This window comes from Felis catus, unplaced genomic scaffold, assembly GCF_018350175.1.
Source record: "Felis catus isolate Fca126 unplaced genomic scaffold, F.catus_Fca126_mat1.0 Un_scaffold_57, whole genome shotgun sequence".
In the NCBI taxonomy this organism is placed as follows: Eukaryota; Metazoa; Chordata; class Mammalia; order Carnivora; family Felidae; genus Felis; species Felis catus.
In genome coordinates this window covers 55,318-70,449 of record NW_025408541.1, presented here as the reverse complement: position 1 = coordinate 70,449, position 15,132 = coordinate 55,318, and the positions used below count along the sequence as shown (strand labels likewise).

At 42.6% G+C, this 15,132-nt stretch overlaps 1 long non-coding RNA gene across 20 annotated transcripts in view; it reads left to right on the top strand.

Moving 5' to 3' along the window:
* Window positions 1-15,132, top strand: part of LOC111559277 — a 65,801-nt gene that overhangs the window by 30,779 nt on the left and 19,890 nt on the right. For 17 of the 20 annotated variants that reach the window (XR_006593722.1, XR_006593724.1, XR_006593719.1 and 14 more), the window contains one exon: window positions 8,401-8,485. The exons of the other annotated variants lie outside the window; for them this stretch is intronic. This is a non-coding gene — a long non-coding RNA (uncharacterized LOC111559277). The remainder of the gene's footprint in view (window positions 1-8,400; window positions 8,486-15,132) is intronic. 20 annotated transcript variants of the gene reach the window in all.

The following is a 15,132-nucleotide window of genomic DNA, read 5'->3' as shown; positions in this document are numbered from 1 at the left end:
CAGTGTGTCATTCAAAGCCATTGTTTCCTTGTTGATTTTCTGTTTACAGCTTCTGTCCATTGATGTGAGTGATGTGTTAAAGTCTTCTACTATCGTTATATTATAATAAATGAGTTCCTTAATGGTTGTTGTTAAATATTTTATATACTTGGTGATCGCATGTTGGGTGCATCAAAATTTACAATCATTGGATCTTCTTGTTTGGCTGTCCCCTTTAGTATGAGATAGTGTCCGTCTTTATCTCTTGTTATAGCTTTATTTATTTATTTATTTATTTATTTATTTATTTATTTAAATTTAAGTCATAGTTGACATACAGTGCATTCTCGGATTCGGGAGTAGAATTTGGTGATTCATCCCTTACATACAACACCTAGTGCTCATCACAACAAGTTATCTCCTTAATACTCATCCCCCATCTAGCCCAGCACTGACCCATTTCCCTCCATCAACCTTCAGTTTTTTTCTCTAACAGTAAGAGGCTCATGTGGTTTGTTACCACTCTTCTCGTTTCCTGCCCCCTTCCCATGTTTTCATCTGTTTTGTTTCTTCAATTCCACATGAGTGAAATCATATATTTGTCTTTCTCTGTTTGACATACTTCACTTAACATAATACATCCTAGCTCCATCCACATCATTGCAAATGGAAAGATTTCATTCTTCTGGAAGTTGAGTTATATTTCATTGTATATACATATGTATGTATATATGAATGTACACATATGTACATATGTACATATGCGTATACACACACACACACACACACACACCCCACAACTTCTTTATGCCTTCATCAGTTGATGGATACTTGGGCTTTCTCTATACTTTGGCTACTGTTGATAATGCTGCTATAAATACTGGGTTCACGAAATGTCACCCAAATGTATTTACCCAAAGGGTACCAAAATAGAGTCTCTTGCATTGAATGTGTCGATTGCTTTGGGTAGTATTGACATTTTAACAATATGTTTCTTCTCATTCATGAACATGGAATGTTTTTCCATTACTTTGTGTTTCTTCCATTTCTTTCAAAGACGTTGTATGGTTTGTTCCTTTATTTTTTTGTTTGTTTATTTTTGAGAGAGAGAAAGAAAGAAAGAGCACATGAGCAGGGGTGGGGCAGAAAGAGAGAGAGAGGAGACACAGACTTTGAAGCAGGCTCCAGGCTCCGAGCTGTCAGCATAGTGCCCATCACGGGACTCAGACCCACAAATGCGGGATCATGTCCTGAACCGAAGTCAGCACTTAACCGACGGAGCCACCCAGGCGCCCCTCTATTCTTTTAAGTGTACTGATCTTTTACCTCTTTGGTTATGTTTAGCCCTGGGTGTTTGATGGTTGTAAACACCCATCAAACAGGTGTTTGTTTGTGCAGGTGTAAAGTACATCAATCCTTGATTTCTCTCTGCTGACTCATTATTGCTGTATAGAAATGCAGTCAACTTCTGTATATTGATTTTATATCCTGAGACTTTCCTGAATTCCAGTATCAGTCCTAACAGTTTTTCCATGGAGTCTTTTGGATCTCCTTGGAAATTATCATGTCTGCAAAGAGGGAAAGTTTGACCCTCCTTGCCAATTTGGACACCTTGTATTTCTTTTTGTTGTCTGCTTGCTGAGGTTAGGACTTCCAACAGTTTGTGCAATAACAGTGGTGAGAGTGGACATCCCAGTCGTGTTCCTGACCTTAGGGGGAAAGCTCTCTGTTTTTCCTCATTCAAGTTGATATCAGCTGTGGGACTTTCGTATCTGGACATACTGATATTCAGACAAGATCTTTCTATCCTTCGTTTCACGAGTGCTTTTTTTTTTTTCATCAAGAAAGGATGCTGCATTTTGTCAAATGCCCTTTCTGCACCTATTGAGAGGATCATATGGTTGTTATCCTTTCTTTTATCAGTGTGATGTATCACATCAGTTTATTTGCAGATATTGAATTGGTGGTGCATCCCAGGAATAAAATCCACCTCATTGTGGTGAAAAATTATTTGTATATATTGTTGGATCCGGTTCGCTAATTTTTGTTGAGAATTTTTGCATCCAGGTTCATCAGGGAAATTGGTCTGTAGTTTTCCTTTCTGGTGGGGTCTTTGTCCAGTTTGGACTCAAGGCCAAGCTGGCCTCATAGAATGAGTTTGGAAGTGTTCCTTCCATGTCTCTGGCCATGACCTTATCTTGTTCTTTCATTTGGGATGCATTCTTCTCTTGGCATTTTGGCTGAGTATTTGCCTTCTCTGTGTTACAAAAGCTCATTATGTTAGCTGCCTATGAGATGAATGGCTTTATGAAGAGGAGGTCATCTAGTGTCCAGCGGTTGACACATCAGGGAGTGTCTGTGGTGTGTGTTGCATACACTGTTTTGTGTTCTGGCTGCACTTTCCTTCAGGCCAGTTGTATGGACAATGTATGGTCCTTGGCCAGAATGTGCTGAGTTTTATCTAGGTGGTCAGCTCTGATCTGCTTCTTAAATGAGACTTGAAATGACTGCCACTCGAAGTGAAGCTCTGCAGAACTGTCTGGTCAAGAGAGGTGGTGTGGTCATGGGCTTCCGATGGTCTTCTGGGGAAGGGGACACCTCCATTGGGACTGAGGCAAGCCTGATTGACCTAGAAGGCCAGTCTCACCAGAGCACAGGAATGTGGAGTTGGTGTAAGCTTCTTAGGCAGCCAGTGTGGGGATGACATTGTTTCCAGCAGATGGCTCTGTGTCTATGCTGTGGGGAAGAGGAGGAAAATGGTCCCACACACCTCCTCTGTCCTAGCTCCTTTGTCCCCTTGTTGTGAACACTGCCTCTCAGGGATGCTCTCCATGATAGTGTATAATCTCCCCACTGTGTGCACCAGGCGATGTACAGGTCACTGTTTCCATGCCATCTGCCTGTAAGTAGTTTGCTGCCCTCTCTGAAGGATTAGGCCAGTGTCCTCAGGGCTGTATCCCAGCCAAGGCTTCTAACCTTTGAAACTCCACATTCTCGGGGTGCCTGGATCACTTGGTTAAGTGTCCGAGTCTTGATCCTGGCTCAGATCATGACCTCGTGGTCATGGGCTTCTCTCTCTCCCTCTATTACTGCCCCTCCCTTGCATGTGCTCTCTTTCTCTCTCTCTCTCAAAATAAATAAACTTAAATTTAGTGGCATGGAATACCTTATTTAGGCAAGATTTCCTCCCTGAGGGAATGGCAGTTGTCTATCAGTTAAATTTCCAGCACTGACTGGGAATTTCATTGCTGACTGGTTAAAGGTTACATTCCTACAGGAATGAATTTAGCGTTAGTGACATGGGGCCTTAATGTAAGTAACTCCATGATGGTCCTGTGAGTTTTCTTTACATTCCACACCCATATTTTTGCACATCATTTTTTTTTATTAAAATCATAGCCCTAAATAATATTTTAGTCATCTACTGCCGGCCCGATGATCATATCCTGTAAAACTGTGACCATCTCCTAATCATAGATGAAGATCCACTCTGTGGCTCTAAGGCTTTTGTGACTCTAAATTACATTGATGTATGTTACTAAGATCTTTGTGAGTCTAGGTTACTGCTGGCCTTCTGAAGTCTTTGACCAAGGGACACCCAGCCAGATTGCTGAGCCATCACTTAGGCACAGAAGCACCCTTGCCCCTTCACCTCTTCCTAAAGCTTTGTCTTTCCCTCTGGTACTTCTAGGTCTTACCCTTTTGCAGATCACGTGCTGTGATGGACATCCCCTCATGAAAACCTGTCAAAGTGGATGAGAGAAACCTGCTTCTCTGTGACTGCAACTTCATGGTCACATCTTTTCCTTCTGAAACCCCTTGAACACCCTATCATTCTTCCAGCCTTTGAACATCTCTTCGATTTGGAAATATTTCATTCTCTTGTATTCCTGCTAAAAATATGCGTGAAAATATTAAAGCAAGGATTCTTTACAATAAGTGAGCCAGTCACAATGATCCATCTGGCCGTGTGTACGTATGTATTTTTTTTTTTTTTTGGACTCTGATCAGGCATGATGTGAAGTACATCCTGTAAAATCTGTGTATCATTCATTATCTAGGATAACTGCCTTTATGGAAAGCCATTTGATGACATGTTCATTCAAGATCTGAAAAACACTAAATTTACATACCACATAATACAGTGGTATATACATACGTTATTACCTTAAATTATGTAAAGTAGATGTTTCTATGAAATGTATATCATGCATTGAGTTTTCTGTACCATGAATGCTATTATTTAAATTACACAATAGTAAGAACAACAAGAATAGGTACATGACCATCACTAGTAACTAATACTAGAACTAGTCATATAATATTATGTGTTGAAAACATAAAACCATGATTACTAATAATCTTTTCATTCGTGGTGGGTTTCTAGTAACCAGAAAAATTGGGAAGATATTATTGAGTCTCCACATACATCAGAGTGTTTTCTGACTATTGATGTCCTCTAAGTTGATACATGATCACAATCAATATCCCAAAGAGATATGGTAGTATTAACTAATTTTATATTTGTATTCACATTGCTTCGGTTTTAAACTCTTCTGTCCCAGACTCATCCCAGCTGGCACATGACAGTCATCCTGTGTCCTTCGGCTCCACTTGGCCATGGCGATTTTTAGATTTTTCCATATTTTTCATAATCTGCAAAGTTTTGAGGGTATGTTTGTAGAATGTATTTTGTAGAATGATCCTTGGTTGGGATATGTGTAACGTTTGTTCAAATGCTTAGGCTGACTACTGTGTTTTGGAGCAGAAGATCCAGAGGCATAGTTCCATCCATAATTATCACTTCACATAAAGGTTATTTACTCTGAAGATTGGGGTCTTTTGTGGTTCTGTACGAATTTTAGGACCGTTCTAGTTTTATGAAAAATGTTGTTGCTATTTTGATGGCGATTGCATTAATTGAATCAGTTGCTTTGGGAAGTATAGACATTTCCATGAAATTTGTACTTCCGATCCATGAGTATGGAATATCCTTCCATTTTTTTTGTGTCATCTTGTATTTCTTTCATCACTGTTTTATAATTTTCAGAGTATAGGTCGCTCACCAGCTTGGATAGATTTATTTATAGATACCTTATTATTTGGTGTACAACTGTAAATGGGACTGTTTTCTTAATTTCTCTATTGCTTCATTATTGTCTAGAAATGCAACAGATTTCTGTACAATGATTTTGTATCCGGTGACATTGCTGAATTCATTTATCAGTTCTAGCAGTATTTGGGTAGACTCTTTAGGGTTTTCTATACATAGTGTCATGTAATCTGCAAAGTGCAAAAAATTCACTTCTTCCAGATTTGGATTAGTTTTTTTCTTTTCTTTTCTTTTCTTTTCTTTTCTTTTCTTTTCTTTTCTTTTCTTTTCTTTTCTTTTCTTTTCTTTTCTTTTACTTTACTTTACTTTACTTTACTTTACTTTACTTTACTTTACTTTACATTGTTTTGTTTCATTTCGTTTTGTTTCGTTTCATTTTGTTTGATTTATCTGCTGGCTGTAGCTTGGACTTCCAGTACTATGTTTATTAAAAGTGGTAAGAGTAAACATCCTTGTCTTTTTCCTGACCTTATAGGAAAAGCTCTCAGATTTTCTCCATTAAGGTTGATTATAGCTGCAGGGTTTTCATAGAAAACATTTATTACATTGATGTGTGTTCCCTGTAAACCTACTTTAGGGGGTTATAATCATCAAAGGATGTTGTAGTATGTCAAATGCTTTTTCTTCATGTATTGAAATGACCATATGATTCTTTTCTTTTAACGTTTATTAATTTTGAGAGAGACAGAGTGTGACCAGGGAAGGGGCAAAAAGAGAGTGGGAGACACAGACTTCGATGGAGGCTCTTGGCTCTGAGCTTTCAGCACATAATCCGATGTGGGACTTGAACTCACCAATCATGGGGTCATGACCTGAGCTGATGTCGGACTGCTAAAGGATTGAGCCACCCAGGTGCCCCGATCATATGGTTCTTATCCTTTCTCCTGTTGATATATTGTATCACATTGATTGATTTGTGAATACTGAACAACCCTTGCAGCTTGGGTATAAAACCCACTTAATTGTGGGATATATTTACAGTTGTTATATCTCCTTTGGACTGTACCCTTTACTGTTATATAACATCCTCCTCTGTCTCTTGTTATGTACTTTGTTTTAAGTGTATTTTTTCTGATACAAATATTCCTACTCCAGCTTTTGTTTTTTCATCCGTTCTTACACCCTATGTCTCTAGATTGGAGCATTCATTCCATGTACCTTCAAAGAAATGATTGATATGTATCTATGTATTGCCATTTTATTACCCGTTTTCTTGTTTTTTTCTAATGATTTTCTCCAATCCTTTCTTGTCTGTCTTTCATGTTTTGCTCATTTTCTTTAGTGAAGTACTTTAATTTCTTTATCTTTATTCTTAGCATATTTGTGACTGGTTTTTGATATATTGTTACTGCTGGGTTATTTATATAACCTCTTCTGCATTTACCAGTTTGTATTAAGCTGATGGTCATTTACCTTGGAACCCATTATGTTCTCCTCCCTAGGTTCTTGGTAGATGTTATTATATTTCAAATCCATATCTCTGAGTTCCTTAACTATTTTTTTACAGAAATATTCATGTTTTACTTGATTTGTGTCTTTTAACTCTATACTGTCACTTTTTGTCTCTCCTTTCCACGCAGAGTCCCTCTTAATATTTCTTTCAGGACTGGTTTCATGGTACAAACACCTTTAGTTTTTGTTTGGGAAATCCTGTGTCTCCTTCCATTCTGAATGATAGACTTGCTGGATAGAGTATTCTTGGCTGCTGATTTTTCCATTCAGCACTTTGAATATGTGATGTCACTCGCTTCTGGCTTGCCAAGTATCTGTTCAGAAATCTGGTAGCTAGCCTTATGGGTCTTCCCTTCTAAGTGAAGTCTCTTTGTCTTGCTGCTTTTAAGAGTTTTTTTTTTTTTTTATTGTCACTGTAATTTGCAAGTTTGCTTACAATATGTCTGGATGTTGGCTTGATTTTGTTCATTTCTATGTGAATTCTCTAGCCTCCCGGATGTGGATGTTTGTTTCTTCCCCCAATTGGGCATTTTTCAGCTACTGTTTCCACAAATAAATTTTCTTCCCCCTTTTCTCTTTCTTCTGAGGCTCCTACAATATCAATATTGTTATCTTTGCTGTAGTCACTGAGTTCCCTTAGTCTCATCTCACGTTACAAAATTCTGTGCTCTCTCTTTGGTTCAATGTGATTAATTTCCATTGCTCAGTCTTCGAGGTCACTGGTTTGTTCCTCTGCTTCTTGCATCCCTCTGTTAGTTCCAGCAAGCGTGTCTCTCCTTTATTGTGCCCTCAATGTCTACTGAATTATTTCTTATCTCTAGTCAGGGGTCCCACTCTTCTACTCATTTCACAACTCTAATGAGTATCCTTATGATCGTTGCTTTCAAATCTGTATCAGGTATGTTACTTACATCTCTTTGTCTTAGATCTCTGGCTGTGGCTTTGACTAGGTCTTTCATTGTGGATAAACATCTCTGTGTGTCCATTTTGTCTGTCTCTCTGTCTCTATTTCTCTGTGTTAAGAAAGTCAGCTGTCCCTTCTGCTCTTGAAACTAATAACGTGATGAAGAAGAGGTCCTGGAGACCTCAGCAGTGCATGTCTCCGTTTATAGGACCTGGACCTTCAGGAGGCTATCGTATGGGTATTCTTCACTCCATGCTGCTGTATCTGGGTTACTTTTCCTTTTAGTGCAGGTGTCTGTACTGGTTGCGTGCCTGTTGTGGGCTGTGCTTTGTCTCAGTGGTGTTTGTGGGACCCAGGCAGGCCAGCTGTGGGGTGGTATGCCCGCTGGATAACTTGGTCACAGGGCAGGAGTGTTAGCAAAATTGCATAGAGCTACTAGTCCTATGCCAGATTTCCCGATGTCCTTTGGTGCCTGGGGGCTGTGGACAAGCCATGGAAGCTAGGGGCGTGAGGATATGCACAGAGCATGTCTGTGCCTGGGGACATGTGGCTTAGTGAGACAGATGAGGGTGTCTGGATATGTACAGCTGGGTGAGGTACAGATGTGCACAGCGTGCTGTGGCAGCTATGTATGCAGCTTGTCAGACAGGGTGCCCTTGTGGTTTGAAAAATGTTTGCCCTGAGACCAGCCGGCTTGGTGTGGTGAGTCCCCTAGTGAACCCTTGGGACTGGCGCACTGCTAACGGGTTAGTTAGCAAGTGTCTGTGCAGCCTCACCCTCTTGTGGGTGCTTCTATGCTTATTCTGGGAGGCTGAGGGAGAAGAATGGTGTCTGTGAGCTCCCTCATTGTTGGAGAAGTCCTCCAACACACTCAAGAATCAGCATGAATACATCCGTCTCCTGTTCCCTCGGCATTGTGTAAAATGCCATGTTTACATTCTTCTCTACACAGGCGGGGATCTGGCTATCACTCATCCTCCTGGATCTCCCAGTTCTGGGTCAGCTGACCTCAAAAACTCCAGGATCTGAACACAAAGGTATTCAGCCCCTCAAGTTTTAATGCCCAATGTTATGGAGATTAGTCTTCCCTGTTTGACCTCCCTGGTGTGAGGGCTCACTTTTTCTGTCCCTTCTGCAGACAGATAGCCTCCACCTTTCTGACCTTCCTAACCTTTCTGATGCAGCTTCTCTCTACTTCGGTGTGGAGTTTGTTCTGCCAGTCTTTGGATCGCTCTCTGGTTCATGGACTTGGATGTGGATGTTATGCAGTTGAAAACATGGGACAGGGTGAGCTCAGGGTCATCTTATTCTGCTATATTAATTCTTTAAATGTCTTATTATTTTGGATTTTTGAGAGATGGGAAGACAGACTCATATCACACATGCACTTCAGGATTGGAAAGGAACTTTCCCACATTTGCTTCTATTATTTTATGTTTTGAAACTCTCTTTAATGAGGTATAATTACATATAACAAAGCCTCAAGTTAAAGGGTATAATTTGATGAGATTGAGGGTACAGGACCATGGGTACAGCATCATGATATTAGGGTTTCTCCCTAAACCTTCCATCACGATCCCTTTGTGTCTAATGCTAATGTTGCTTTTGAAGTAAGGACTTCTTTTTTTTTTCCCCATGTTATCACATATTGCCCAGGTGTCTGAAAGCCAGCATTGGGGTATCTCCTTTTCTTACAGTCTCTATTTCCATAAGTTTTGCAGTCGGTCTCCCTTTGGACTTTTGCTTCTATTGTATCTCTCTGTATGTTCACATACTTTCGTTGCACTAATTTATCATCATCGCTTTAATTTTCACTAAATGGTATGAGCTGCAGTTCCACTTATGACAGAATGCACAGGCTTCCTGTGACATGTATTCAAGAGCAAGGCAGATATCCTGAGCACTTGAGCTGAGAATGTCACCCTGTCTTTTTGCTGGCCCTCTTCCCTTCCCTGTGAGACAAGAATCTCCTTTTGTTCACACAGAAATGTGGGTGAAGTCAGTAGAAAACATTGCATTCTGTCCTCTTCCCTTTATCTGTCAAAATCCTTGCCACTATCTTCTGCCTTTCCCTTTCTCTGACTCAGTCTCCCAGGCCCACTGTTCCACTCCAGCCATGATCAGAGTGTCCTCCAGCTGCTGGCCTCTGCCCTGTCCAACCCTCAGTGAGAAATCTGGAGTAGGATTATGCAGTTCACAGGACTGATCAAGAAACGTGGTCCTCAGAGCCCTCCTGCACAAGGTTGATGTCCGTGGAGACATGACATTCTGAGGGAGGATCTGACTCCATATGTGGCCTCCTCACTCATCTCCCACAGTCACCCCTGGTCACTGATCCTTACCCACCATTAGAAATCAGCCATATGCTAGGGTCAGGTACCTGTCTATCTGACCCCAAGCACCAGGAGTCAGTGAATGTTTCTAAAATAAATGAGCACAAGCACCCCATGCATCTAGATATAGGAAGTTACCATCACCCCAGAAAACTCTCTCGGGCTCCTCTGCAAAAAGGGCGATCTTGCTACTATCCTCCATCACTGCAACTTCTTCTAGTTTGTTACCTGTGTGTATAGGAACCTCACTGTGTGCATTCTATGGGGGGTGAGAGTAGGTTCTCCTAGAAGCAAACACTGAAACAGAGACAGAACAGTGAAAGTACTCTTAAGGGATACTAATAAAAACAAAGTGGAGAGCGCAGGGTGGGCAGAGAAAGCATGTAGGCAGATCTGACACATTTTTAAGATATATAATCACCATACTCTGTCATCTCACACAGTCCTCTTCAAATTTCAAAATAGTTGTCGTATAAGGCGGTGGGATTTATGAGATTTGGGGTTATTTCCCTATGGTCTTATGTTTTCCTACATGCATTCCCTCTTCAGTACTTAATCTGTGGCCTCAGATGAACACTTAGGTGTGGATGCATCTGCGAGTCTATATGTAATGGAATATGATTGTCTTCAGATCTCAGATGTAGAACTCTGATATACACATTCTCGTAATTATCTTTTTCTTTCTTTGTCTGGTAGGCCTGAATATTAATAGAATAAGTGTGTCATTGTCTTCTTCTTTAAAGTGGCGATCCCCAATCCCTGGGCTGAGGCGTTAACCGTCTTAGTTTAATCAACTTCTGTGAGCATCTTTTTTGATGATCATTTGTGTGGAGGTATCTTAATTGAAACTGTGAGAAGGGTAAGTGGACATTTCCCAGATATTTTGCAGATGCATTCTGTATTCAATGTCTTCTTTTTGTTATGTCCTTAGAAACAAATATTACCCCTGTTTCACAGATAACACAGCTCAGGCTCTGTGTAGGTCCCACTGAGAATTGGTATTCTGGCTGAGACAGCAGGAACACAGGGAAACCTTTGGGATATTGTGAGAGAAGTTTAAGGAGATAGATGTAAAGCTGTAGTCAGAGTGATGTCAGGGGTCCAGCAGGGGTGGCATCTGGGCATCCCTGAATTGTAGTTTGACCCAGACTGAAGTCCACTGCAGGCACTCAGCTGATCTAGATCCTGTCTTCACTTTTAGTCTCACTGAGGGACATCAACCTAGGCACACAAGCATTTCCTTAAGACCAAGTTAAATTTTCTATATATCCAGGGCATTTTTTCACCCATAAATATCCAGAACCTTCAGACAATGCAGGGAGACAACAAACTTTTTAGATGATCACCTAGGTGCACTTTTTTTTTTATGGGAGCTACTGTTTATTTTTTATTATTTTTATATATATATGAAATTTATTGACAAATTGGTTTCCATACAACACCCAGTGCTCATCCCAAAAGGTGCCCTCCTTAATACCCATCACCCACCCTCTCCTCCCTCCCACCCCCCATCAACCCTCAGTTTGTTCTCACAGTGCACAATGCAAGGTTCCTCTCCAAAATGTCATATTTGTAAAAGTGCACCTAGATGATCACCTAGGTGTACTTTTACAAATATGACATTTTGGAGAGGAACCTTGCATTGTGCACTGTGAGTGATACCACATAGCAGCTCCGTGTGGAACTCATGCTCCCTGCTCAGGCTGTGGTCAGGAATGGCCTGCAGCTGCATCTCACTGAACCCAGGACCCTCCCCTCTGCACTTCCTCAAAGTCTGCTTAATGTCCTCAAATTCCTCAAATTTCTATTCCTGTGTGATTCAAGTTTCCCCCACTCCTTCACTGGTTTTCAGTACGCCCGATACATCTGCCTTTGTGTAAAATCCTCTTTCTTTTTGACAAGAGAAACCTAAAGCTGACCTCATTACAGGGAAATTATACAGTCCATTGAACATATGTCCTGAGAAACTTGAGATATGTTACAAAGTCCTCAGGCAGTTTTGCAGTTGAATTGCCAAGCCCTAACAACCATCTCTACATTTTTCCCACAAAGTGTTTCACGAAGTAGATGAATATGCTTTAGAAATCCCTAACCACTTCAGTTTATCTACCCAAGTGGGGGAGGTGGAGGAGGGGGGGTGGTTCATAGCCCATGACTTGTGATGAAGGACTGTCCATGGGGTTAGGGTTAGGGTTAGGGGTTAGGGTTAGGTTTAGATGGTTAGAGCTAAAGGGTTAGGATTAGGGTGAAGGTTAGGTTTAGGGTTTAGAGGTTAGGGTTGGGGTGATGGTTAGGGTAGGGCTTAGGCGTTAGAGTTAGTGTCATTACTGGCCTCAAGGTTAGGGTCACGGTCAGGGTAGTGTCAGGGTCATGGGATATGTGTTAGGATTTAGGATTTATTGTTTACAGTTTAGCCTTTAGGGTTTGGGGTAAGGGTTAGGTTTTTGGGGTTAGGTGTTATTGGTCAGGATTTAGGGTTAGGGTCAGTGTCAGTGTTTGGTTTAGGATTATTGTTTAGGATTTATAGTTTAGGGATTAGGGTTAGAGTTTAGTGTTCAGGTGTAGGGTTTAAGTTTATGGTCACAGTTAGGATTTGGGTTAGGATTTGGAGTTTGGGTTCAGGGTTATGGTGTAGGCTTTAGGGTTAGTATTATGGTTGCAGTTGGTATTGGGGTTAGGATAGGGTTAGTGCCATGGTTTGTGTTAGGGATCAGATTTAGGGCTAGGATTAAGGTTAGGATTTGTGTTAGGGTTAGGGTTAGTATTTAGGATTAGTTCCTAGGACACTGCAGAAGCTGAACCCACATTATTGCACTTGTCTCCCCGAAGGGCTGAGTTGAGGTTCCAAGGTCGGGTGCCTGTCAGGTTTAATATTTTGGTTCCAACCCAGACAACACTATGGGAGAGTGGTCTGGTAGGCCTCAGGAATCATCTCAGCTAGCTGTAGCCAGTTTTGGAAATAACATGTTGATGTTCCAGGTTCTATGCTGAGTGATCCTGCACCTCTTCTTTTCCCCAGGGCGTGGTGTTGTCAGACTTTGCTATTGCGTCCCCATGGGTAGAGAGCCTTAAGTAGGGTTATGGGTTGTTACAGAGTCGTCGCCAGGGCTGAAGCAACTCTAGTCTCGTGATCTCCCTCAAGGGCTGAATTGAGGACCCATGCGACATTGCGTGTCAAGTGTAGGGTTAGGGTTGAGATAGCTTTAGGATTCGGTGGAGGGTCCTAGTTAGGTTTAGGGATAGGTTTAGGGTTATGTTCCAGGAGACACCTGGTGCTGAACCCAGAGCAGTGAAGTTGTTTCCCCAAAGTCTAATTTGAAGGCACAATTGAGGATGTTGATTAGCATTAGTCTTTGAGTCCAAGGCTAGACAACTGTATAGGCCACTAGTGGGTTAGGCCTCTGGAAATCTCTCTGGAGCTTCAACCGGTCCTTCAAAAAGGCATAGTATATTACAGATTCTATGCGGAGTGATGCTGCACTGCTTGTGTTCCCCAGGCATGTGGTGTTGTCATATCTTGTTATTGGGTCCAACGGCAAGAGAGCCTTATCTAGGTTTAGGTTTCCGTCCAGTGACATTACCAGCTCCAAACAAAGCCAGTCTCGTCATCTCCCTTGAGGTCTGAAGTGTGGGCCAATACAACGATGTGGATCAATTGTAGGGTTTGGGTTCGAGTTAGGTTTCGGTTTCGGTTGAGGTTTCTGATTAGGGTTAGGAGTAGGGTTCGGGGTTTGTTCCAAGGAGGTTCAAGGCGCTGAACCCATAGCAATGCACTTGTCTCCCCGAAGGGCTGAGTTGAGGGCACAAGGGAGAGTGCCGGTCAGGATTTGTCTTTGGGTTCCAACGCCAGACAACTCTATGGGCCACTGGTCGGTTAGGCCTCAGGAATACTTTCGAGCACCTGAAGCCCAGCCTTGGAAACAACTGGTGATGTTCCAGGTTCTATGTGGAGTACCCTGCATGGCTTCTGTACCCCAGGCACGTGGTATTGTCAGATTTTGGTATTGGGTCCCCATGGGAGAGAGCCTTAGCTAGGGTTATAGTTCGGTCCAGGAACGTCACCAGGACTGAAGCAACTCCCGTCTTGTGATCTCCCTCGAGGGCTGAAATGAAGGCCCGTGTGATGGTACTGGTCAAGTGTATGGTTAGGGTTCGAGACTGGGTTAGGTTTTGGTTGGCGGTTCTGGTTGGGGTTAGGGTTACGGTTAGATCCCAAGAGGCTCCAGGCACTGAACCCACAGCAATGTGGTGTAGTCGGACCTTGGAAATGACTTGGTGATGTTCCAGGTTCTATACCGAGTGACCCTACATCGCTTCTGGACCCCAGGCACGTGGTGTTGCGAGACTTTAGTATTGGGTCCCCACGGGGAGAGAGCCCTAGCTAGGGTTAGGGTTTAGTCCAGGGATGTCACCAAGTGCAAAGCGACTCAAGTATCCTGATCTCCCTCAATGGCTGAAGTGAGGGCCCATGTGACGGTGCGGGTCAAGTGTAGCATTAGGTTTCGACATAGGTTTTGGTTTCTGTTGAGGGTTCTGGTTAGGGGTAGGGTTAGGTCCTAGGAGGCTCCTGGCGCTGAGTCCACAGCAGTGCAGTTGTCTTCCCGAAGGTCTGAGTTGAGGGCACATGGGAGGATGCCGGTCAGGTTTACTCTTTCCGTTCCAATTCCAGACAACTGTATGTGCCGTTGGTCGTGTAGGCCTCAGCAATCCTTTCGGGCAGCCTCAGCTGGGCCTGAGAAACGACATGCTGAGATTCCAGGTTCTATCCTGAATGATCCTGCACTGCTTCTGGACCCCAGGCGCATGGTGTTGTCAGACTTTGGTTTTGTGTGCCCATGGGTAAGAGCCTTAGCTAGGTTAAGGGTTCCATCCAGGGATGTCGCCAGGGCTGAAACAACACCACTGTTTGCTTTCAGTGGAGAGCTGATGTGAGGGAACTTGTGTGGCTGTGAGTCTGCTGTAGAGTTAGTGTGCTAGATATGGTTAGGTTTAGGGTGAGGGTTATGTTTCGGGTCACTGTTGGGGTTAGGTCCCAGATGACTGAAGGCAGTGACTCTACAGCAGAGTAGTTGTCTCCCTGAAGGCCTTAGTGCAGTATAGAAGAGAGGGTGTTGGTTAGCATTAGTCTTGGGTTCCAAAACCAGACCAACATCTGGCCCACCCTTCGGGTAGGCCTCAGGAATCCTCTCTTGCAGCTGCTGTTGCGCTTTGCAGATGACATGGTGATGTTCTATGTTCCATGCTGAGTATTTCTGCACCGATTCTCGAACCCATGTGCGTGCTGTTGTCAGGCTTTGGAATTGAGTCCCAATGGGGAGAGTGCCTTAGCTAGGGTTAGGGTTCAGTTCAGG